Genomic DNA, 10036 nt, shown 5'->3' on the forward strand with positions numbered 1-10036 from the left:
AAGGTTAGGGTGGGTTCCGTCAAGGATAGGTCCCGTGTGGAGGTTTTCCTCTGCGAGATCCAGGCTGATATAAGGTGTAGGGTGGGTTCCGTCAAGGATAGGTCCCGTGTGGAGGTTTTTATCTGCGAGATCCAGGCTGATATGAGGTGTAGGGTGGGTTCCATAAGGATAGGTCCCGTGTGGAGGTTTTCCTCTGCGAGATCCAGGCTGATATAAGGTTAGGGTGGGTTCCGTCAAGGATAGGTCCCGAGTGGAGGTTTTCCTCTGCGAGATCCAGGAGTGACAATACAGTGTAGGGTAGGTTCCGTATTAGGATAGGTCCCTAGTGGGGGTATTTCCCTAGTGAGGTCTGTAAAAGGGACACAAGTCCCAGTTGCAGTGAATTTTTGTAAGAGGAGAGTTATAGAAGCTAGTGAGTTAAAACACCAAAAAGGGAAAAATAAGATATTTGAACACTGTTTGATGTATGTGTAGTAGCAGTATCAATACGGAGTTGGTTTATGCCCTATGGAGTATATAATAGTAGGGAATAGTACACGCTAAATCAAATATATATAAATGTTGGTGGATTGAAGGAGTAAGGACAGTGGATTTACAATTATCACGGTTGGTTTATAATTCATACTTTTGGATTGCTGATTAAAATGTAGCATAGTGAATGCTAACGAAATGTACACTTTCTTTTCTAAAAGAGGGGTTTCATTATCTCTTTGGGCTTGGGAAAGAGACTTTGGGCTTGGGAAAGAGACTTTGGGCTTGGGGAAAGAGACTTTGGGCTTGGGAAAGAGACTTTGGGCTTGGGGAAGAGACTTTGGGCTTGGGGAAGAGACTTTGGGCTTGGGGAAGAGACTTTGGGCTTGGGGAAGAGACTTTGGGCTTGGGGAAGAGACTTTGGGCTTGGGAAAGAGACTTTGGGCTTGGGAAAGAGACTTTGGGCTTGGGAAAGAGACTTTGGGCTTGGGAAAGAGACTTTGGGCTTGGGAAAGAGACTTTGGGCTTGGGAAAGAGACTTTGGGCTTGGGAAAGAGACTTTGGGCTTGGGGAAGAGACTTTGGGCTTGGGGAAGAGACTTTGGGCTTGGGGAAGAGACTTTGGGCTTGGGGAAGAGACTTTGGGCTTGGGAAAGAGACTTTGGGCTTGGGGAAGAGACTTTGGGCTTGGGGAAGAGACTTTGGGCTTGGGGAAGAGACTTTGGGCTTGGGGAAAGGCAGTTAGTGATATTCGGCAGTTTAAGTATAAAAGTATCTGGATTAGGCCGTAAACAGAGTTCCTGATAAGTGAGGCCTTGTTCATGTGTGTCCTGAAACTACGGTTCACCAGCACGCACACACAACATACCGGTTACGAATAGGCGTTAGTGGTGTTGATACTGTGGGATTTATTTGGGATTGGGTCTTTTCAATTCAGTTCTATATTAGGTATGCCGAAGGATGGACATTTTTTGAAAGATATTTAAATGGGTTCAGAAGATCAGGGAAAGAAAAGCGAGAGGAAATATTTGAATGGTGCCGAATGCCCTGTATCCTGACTTCCTGGTGAGGCCTGATCAATCTCTTCTATCTAATCACTTCTATCTGCCCTTTAACACTTCTGTTAGTGCAATAAACCAGGGTGCGGGCGGCAGGAGTGCTGAGAGCGCGTGTGGAGTGAGCGTGGAGAGAGAGAACGTCTCAGGTGAGAGATTCGTGTATGTGGGAGAAAAGGATGTATCTATTTGGATATTGAAATCGGGGCATTATCAAGGGCCATCAACTGGGACAGGCAAGAGTTACATGTGCCGTTGGGAAGATGAACTGTGAACACGATCTGAAAAAGACACTCTAGAATGATAAGTGTCGGAAGAAGGTCGGGGGGGTCTTCACACTGCAAATAATTTGGACTAAGTATGCATTGGGATACTGATCTTTCATTACCAGGCCACTCGTGACAGGAAAACAGGGACAAAGGGGGGGGGCTGTAATGAGCAGTTATTACCGGCAATAAAAGGTTTCCGTTTATAAATGTACATTCTAACCGGGATGATGTCTGCTAAATTGAGAAGCTGTCCTCGACTCAAAGTAAGCACTAAGGACTGAATTTGGGTTGGATAACTTATAAGATGTTTTAGTTATGATTTGGATACAGGGAGAGACAGTCGCTATAGAACGGTGAAGGGTGGAGGCGCTGCTCAAAATGACTAGGGAGGCTCCAGAAACCTTACCGCTAAGTGTCCTCCGATGGGAGGCTGTTTGTTAGAGAACTCACTGGATGATGGTCAAACATGAAGTTTTTTTTTTTGTTCTCTTTTTTTGTTTTACCATGTCATCGGCATTTTAATGTTAAATCGCATAGGTGCACTGTATTGGGACAGCGTTGGTCTGGTCCACACACAGTACTCCTTACAGCACCTGCAGCGGTAAAGACTCGTCATGTCTCTCCTGGGGGGGGGGGCATAGTTCTCAGATCGTAGTGTCTCTCCTTGGGGGAGGGGGGCATAGTTCTCAGATCGTAGTGTCTCTCCTTGGGGGAGGGGGGCATAGTTCTCGGATCGTAGTGTTTCTCCTTGGGGGGTGGGGCATAGTTCTCAGATCGTAGTGTCTCTCCTTGGGGGAGGGGGGGGCATAGTTCTCGGATCGTAGTGTTTCTCCTTGGGTGGGTGGGGCATAGTTCTCAGATCGTAGTGTCTCTCCTTGGGGGGGGGGCATAGTTCTCACGTGAAGTGAGGTCCAACAGCATAATGGGTGAGTGAAGACACCATGACACAGGAAGTGAAGACACCATGACACAGGAAGTGAAGACACCATGACACAGGAAGCAGAGAGAGAGAGACTAGATTCCACTGTAGACATACATGCAGATGGGTTGGGTCTGGGAGATCCTATATACATCATAGATGGGTTGGGTCTGGGAGCTCCTATAAACACCATATATGGGTTGGGTCTGGGAGCTCCTATAAACACCATATATGGGTTGGGTCTGGGAGCTCCTATAAACACCATATATGGGTTGGGTCTGGGAGCTCCTATATACACCATAGATGGGTTGGGTCTGGGAGCTCCTATAAACACCATATATGGGTTGGGTCTGGGAGCTCCTATATACACCATATATGGGTTGGGTCTGGGAGCTCCTATAAACATCATAGATGGGTTGGGTCTGGGAGCTCCTATATACACCATAGATGGGTTGGGTCTGGGAGCTCCTATAAACACCATAGATGGGTTGGGTCTGGGAGCTCCTATATACACCATAGATGGGTTGGGTCTGGGAGCTCCTATATACACCATAGATGGGTTGGGTCTGGGAGCTCCTATATACACCATAGATGGGTTGGGTCTGGGAGCTCCTATATACACCATAGATGGGTTGGGTCTGGGAGCTCCTATATACACCATAGATGGGTTGGGTCTGGGAGCTCCTATATACACCATAGATGGGTTGGGTCTGGGAGCTCCTATATACACCATAGATGGGTTGGGTCTGGGAGCTCCTATATACACCATAGATGGGTTGGGTCTGGGAGCTCCTATATACACCATAGATGGGTTGGGTCTGGGAGCTCCTATATACACCATAGATGGGTTGGGTCTGGGAGCTCATATAAACACCATAGTTGGGTTGGGGTTAGCTGCTTTATTGGTTAATGCATCATATGAAAGAGGATGTCGGGGTAATTCTACTCTAAACAACATTTTGAAAGCATTGACGTGAAAGCATATACAGTGCTGGGTTACCTCAAGAGGATGTAGGGTTGATTAGGGATACGCACTTGCCTATCAGGTGACGTGCCTATCAGGTGGCAATGGAGGAGTTGGGGAACAAAGTGAAAAGGACATGACTTGGGAACACCTCTCGGGAACCTGGGGCCAAAAGGGGAAGACGAAAGAATGAGGAGGCTTTTTACGGGCTTTCATTTTTATGGAATCCAGCAGAAGAGTATCCTGGAGGCGTAGAGTCAAGGTGAAGAGAGAGTGGGAATTGTCATGGTTTCAAACTTTGTTTTTACATGCATATATAATTATGCATAGCTTATCACATTGTTAATACTGTTATGTCTTGTGTGTCTTTTTGTTGATTTCCAAGTCTAATATCATCACTCTCTCAGGAACCAGAAGGAGAAAGTGGAGAAACTAAAAGCTGACATGGAACAAGCCAGTAGAAGAAGAAGAGAAGGAGGAAGAAGAAGAGAAGGAGGAAGAAGAAGAAGAAAAGGAGGAAGAAGAAGAAGAAGAAGAGAAGGAGGAAGAAGAAGATGAAGAGAAGGAGGAAGAAGAAGAAGAAGAGAAGGATGAAGAAGAAGAAGAAGAGAAGGAGGAAGAAGAAGAAGCGAAGGAGGAAGAAGAAGAAGAAGCGAAGGAGGAAGAAGAAGAAGAAGAGAAGGAGGAAGAAGAAGAGAAGGAGGAAGAAGAAGAGAAGGAGGAAGAAGAAAGAAAGAGAAGGAGGAAGAAGAAGAAGAGAAGCAGGAAGAAGAAGAAGAGAAGGAGGAAGAAGAAGAAGAAGAGAAGGAGGAAGCAGATTCAGCTGGAATGGCATGTTGTTGTGTGATGAGAGATGGAAATAAAATAGTGTATGGTGTGATCATAGAATAAAGGTCTCTAGTTTGGAAACCTCACAGTGGTAAATGTTTTGTTATCATTGTTCGTTCATTTATAATAATGTTTTATATTTGAAGTCGGAAGTTTACATACACTTTAGCCAAATAGATTTAAACTCAGTTTTTCACAATTCCTGACATTTAATCCTGGTAAAAAAAGTCCCTGTTTTAGGTCAGCTAGGATCACCACTTTATTTTAAGAATGTAAAATCTCAGAATAATAGTAGAGAGAAGGATTAATTTCAGCTTTTATTTTCTTTCATCAAATTCCCAGTGGGTCAGAAGTTTACATACACTTAATTATTATTTGGTAGCATTGCCTTTAAATTGTTTAACTTGGGTCAAACACCCCACAACATGATGCTGCCACCCCCATTCTTCACGGTTGGGATGGTGTTCTCCTGCTTGGAAGCCTCCCCCTTTTTCCTCCAAACATAACGATGGTCATTATGGCCAAGCAGTTCTGTTTTAGTTTCATCAGACCAGAGGACATTTCTCCAAAAAGTACAATCTTTGCCCCCATATGCAGTTGCAAACCATAGTCTGGCTTTTTTATGGCGGTTTTGGAGCAGTGGCTTTTTCCTTGCTGAGCAGCCTTTCAGGTTATGTCGAATTAGGACTCGTTTTACTGTGGATATAGATACTTTTGTCCCTGTTTCCTCCAGCATCTTCACAAGGTACTTTGCTGTGGTTCTGGGATAGATTTGCACTTTTCGCACCAAAGTACGTTCATCTCTTGGAGACAGAAGGCGTCTCGTTCCTGAGCGGTATGATGGCTGCGTGGTCCCATGGTGTTTATACTTGCGTACTATTGTTTGTACAGATGAACGTGGTACCTTCAGGCGTTTGGAAATTGCTCCCAAGGATGAACCAGACTTGTGGAGGTCTACAACTAGTTTTCTGAGGTCTTGGCTGATTTCTTTTGATTTTCCCATGATGTCAAGCTTAGAGGCACTGAGTTTGTGTCAGGACCCGGTTACGAACCTGGGTCTCCGGAGTGAGAAACAGTCACTTAACCAACTGAGCCACGAATAGTCAGCAGAACCCAGAAGATGAGGCAGACACAGCAGTACTTAAGACGGTGTATTTAATAAAGTAAAAAGGAGAAGTCCTTAAATACAAAAATGGCAAATCCAAAAGGTGGTAGGAATAGCACAAAAAAGCCTCAAGAGACACTCAAGAACAAAAACAGAATTCCACAAGAGCATCCACCGGAATCGACAGGAAAACACAGAACACTAGGGCTGGGTGCTAACATACAAACACAGAGCACAGAACTGAGGGAAACTAAGGGTTTAAATACAATCAGGGGAAACGAGGTACAGGTGCAAATAATAATGGGGAACAAGGGAAAAAACATAAGGTCAAAAAGCACAATGGGGGCATCTAGTGACCAAAACCCGGAACAACCCTGGCCAAATCCTGACAGTTTGAAGGTAGGATTCCCAGATGGCATGGATTATGGAGTCATTGTAAGTTTTACACTTAAGACATGACTCTGCCGTTGTGCTGTAGAATTTCTGAATTGAGTCTGTTGTATAATAAATCCTATACATTAGTTTATACTGTGTTAAGCTAGTTAATAACTCTCATGTCATTAGGTAGGCTCCAACTTTTCCTCCATCTTGTGCCAACATCAGTTCTTTTAAGTCTTGGTTCCAATAGTTTATATTCTTTATCAAAGAGATTGTCAGTTGGATAAGCTCTCTGCAAAGTTGTGTATATCTCTTACCTATCACATGAACATTCTTTTCTGACTCAAATAAGATTCCCTCAAGGTTGCGCGGCATTTTGTGAAATGTCGATTTTACATTAAGTTACATGTATCAACACAAAAAAAATCAGTTTTTCATTGTGTAATGAAAATAAATGTATTTCCTGTTACCAAATCGCTCTAATTTAAAAAAAGCACTGGACTCTTACCAACGGAGCCACAACAACCAACTAATATTGTAACACAAGGTATCCCTGTAGAATGGTCAGGGCATTATTTAACGAACAGACAACACAAGGTATACCCTGCCTGGAGAAATTGGACCTACTTCTCGTGGTGGTACTCCTTGTCCACACAGGGTCCGTATCTGAACGCGTAGACGAAGCGGGGGATGTAGTCGGAGGTGATGGCGATGACGAAGGCGTTGGTGATGACAGCCAGCACGCCGATCCCCTCCAGGATACCATACCAGATACCTGATGGGAACACAGGGGCGCATTACGCAAAATGCTTTTACTCTTAATATACTTCTACTCTCTCTCTCGCTATCTTTACCAGTAATCTAAAAGCTACTATGGGGGAGGAAGTGTTCAATTTTCAACGAACAACAGATCCTTTATGTCTCCGTCGATCTCACACGCTCTTGGTAAAATCCCTGCCTGCAAATGCACCTCAGGACAGTTTCCCCATCTGATTAGCATTGTGTAATAAACTTAACATATGGAAGAAATAACTGACCTGTATCTGTGTCTGTATTACTGACCTGTATCTGTATTACTGACCTGTATCTGTGTCTGTATTACTGACCTGTATCTGTGTCTGTATTACTGACCTGTATCTGTGTCTGTATTACTGACCTGTATCTGTGTCTGTATTACTGACCTGTATCTGTGTCTGTATTACTGACCTGTATCTGTGTCTGTATTACTGACCTGTAGCTGTGTCTGTATTACTGACCTGTATCTGTGTCTGTATTACTGACCTGTATCTGTGTCTGTATTACTGACCTGTATCTGTGTCTGTATTACTGACCTGTATCTGTGTCTGTATTACTGACCTGTATCTGTATTACTGACCTGTATCTGTGTCTGTATTACTGACCTGTATCTGTGTCTGTATTACTGACCTGTATCTGTGTCTGTATTACTGACCTGTATCTGTGTCTGTATTACTGACCTGTATCTGTATTACTGACCTGTATCTGTGTCTGTATTACTGACCTGTATCTGTGTCTGTATTACTGACCTGTATCTGTGTCTGTATTACTGACCTGTATCTGTGTTACTGACCTGTATCTGTGTCTGTATTACTGACCTGTATCTGTGTCTGTATTACTGACCTGTATCTGTGTCTGTATTACTGACCTGTATCTGTATCTGTATTACTGGCCTATATCTGTGTCTGTATTACTGACCTGTAGCTCTGTCTGTATTACTGACCTGTATATGTGTCTGTATTACTGACCTGTAGCTGTGTCTTTTATTACTGACCTGTATCTGTGTCTGTATTACTGACCTGTATCTGTGTCTGTATTACTGACCTGTAGCTGTGTCTGTATTACTGACCTGTATCTGTGTCTGTATTACTGACCTGTATCTGTGTCTGTATTACTGACCTGTATCTGTGTCTGTATTACTGACCTGTATCTGTGTCTGTATTACTGACCTGTATCTGTGTCTGTATTACTGACCTGTATCTGTATTACTGAATGTAGCTGTGTCTGTATTACTGACCTGTAGCTGTGTCTGTATTACTGACCTGTATCTGTGTCTGTATTACTGACCTGTATCTGTATTACTGACCTGTATCTGTGTCTGTATTACTGACCTGTATCTGTATTACTGACCTGTAGCTGTGTCTGTATTACAGACCTGTATCTGTGTCTGTATTACTGACCTGTATCTGTGTCTGTATTACTGACCTGTATCTGTGTCTGTATTACTGACCTGTATCTGTATTACTGACCTGTATCTGTGTCTGTATTACTGACCTGTATCTGTGTCTGTATTACTGACCTGTATCTGTGGCTGTATTACTGACCTGTATCTGTGTCTGTATTACTGACCTGTATCTGTGTCTGTATTACTGACCTGTATCTGTGTCTGTATTACTGGCCTATATCTGTATTACTGACCTGTATCTGTGTCTGTATTACTGACCTGTATCTGTGTCTGTATTACTGACCTGTATCTGTGTCTGTATTACTGACCTGTATCTGTGTCTGTATTACTGACCTGTAGCTGTGTCTGTATTACTGACCTGTATCTGTGTCTGTATTACTGACCTGTATCTGTGTCTGTATTACTGACCTGTAGCTGTGTCTGTATTACTGACCTGTATCTGTGTCTGTATTACTGACCCGTAGCTGTGTCTGTATTACAGACCTGTATCTGTGTCTGTATTACAGACCTGTATCTGTGTCTGTATTACTGACCTGTATCCGTGTCTGTATTACTGACCTGTATCTGTATTACTGACCTGTATCTGTATTACTGACCTGTATCTGTGTCTGTATTACTGACCTGTATCTGTGTCTGTATTACTGACCTGTATCTGTGTCTGTATTACTGACCTGTATCTGTATTACTGAACTGTATCTGTATTACTGACCTGTATCTGTGTCTGTATTACTGACCTGTATCTGTGTCTGTATTACTGACCTGTATCTGTGTCTGTATTACTGACCTGTAGCTGTGTCTGTATTACTGACCTGTATCTGTGTCTGTATTACTGACCTGTATCTGTGTCTGTATTACTGACCTGTATCTGTGTCTGTATTACTGACTTGTATCTGTTTGCGTATTACTGACCTATATCTGTATTTCTGACCAATGTCTGTGGCTGTATTACTGACCAATGTCTGTGGCTCTGGCAGGCATGGGTCTCCTCCACTGGGTGACAAACTTGTAGGCGTCCAGTCGTATCTCGATGATGTTGTTGAGCAGAGCCAGTAGAGGAGCCAATGGGAATGCAGCCACAAAGATCGTGGTGAAACCAAACTGGAGAACTGAGAAGAAGATGAGCAGGAGGAAGTAGAAGCAGAAGAAGCAGAAAATAGATGGTTATAATGGTGGGTTTGAACATCCTGTGGTTAACCTCAGTATTGGTATTTATTTATATTTATTATGGAAACTCATTAGCTGCTGCCAAGGCAGCTACTATTTACTGGGTCCAGCAAAATTAAGGCAGTTTATACAATTTAAAAAACATTACAATACATTCACGGATTTCACAACACACTACCACTACCACATATCCACAGTACAAAATCCATGTCTACGTGTGTGTATAGTGCCTATGTTAGCGTGTGTGTGTATGCATGTGGCTGTGTCTATATTTGTGTTGCTTCACTGTCCTCACTGTTCCATTAGGTATATCTTTATTAGTTATTTAAAATCTGATTCTACTGCTTGTATCAGTTACCTGATGTGGAATAGAGTTTCATGTAGTCATGGCTCTATGTAGTACTGTGCGCTCCCATTGTCTGTTCTGGACTTGGGGACTGTGAAGAGACCTCTTGTGGCATGTCTTGTTGGGTATGCATGGGTGTCCGAGCTGTGTGCCAGTAGTTCAAACAGACAGCTCGGTGCATAAATAGGGTCCTGTGTGGCTCAGTCGGTAGAGCATGGCGCTTGCAACGCCAAGCGTCGTGGGTTCGATTCCCACTGGGGCCACCCATATGCAAAAGTAGTGGCCCCAGCCGACTTGTAAGTCGCTTTGGACAAAAGCGTCTGCTAAATGGGATATAT

General features: G+C 43.5%; 1 non-coding gene across 1 annotated transcript; it reads left to right on the plus strand.

Moving 5' to 3' along the window:
- Positions 1-9885: 9885 nt before the first annotated feature.
- trnaa-ugc (transfer RNA alanine (anticodon UGC)) lies at positions 9886-9961 on the plus strand. The gene has a single exon. It is a non-coding gene; the product is annotated as a tRNA-Ala (tRNA).
- Positions 9962-10036: the final 75 nt, after the last annotated feature.

The sequence above is a fragment of the Oncorhynchus masou genome, unplaced genomic scaffold, assembly GCF_036934945.1.
Source record: "Oncorhynchus masou masou isolate Uvic2021 unplaced genomic scaffold, UVic_Omas_1.1 unplaced_scaffold_9843, whole genome shotgun sequence".
Classification (NCBI taxonomy): domain Eukaryota; kingdom Metazoa; phylum Chordata; class Actinopteri; order Salmoniformes; family Salmonidae; genus Oncorhynchus; species Oncorhynchus masou.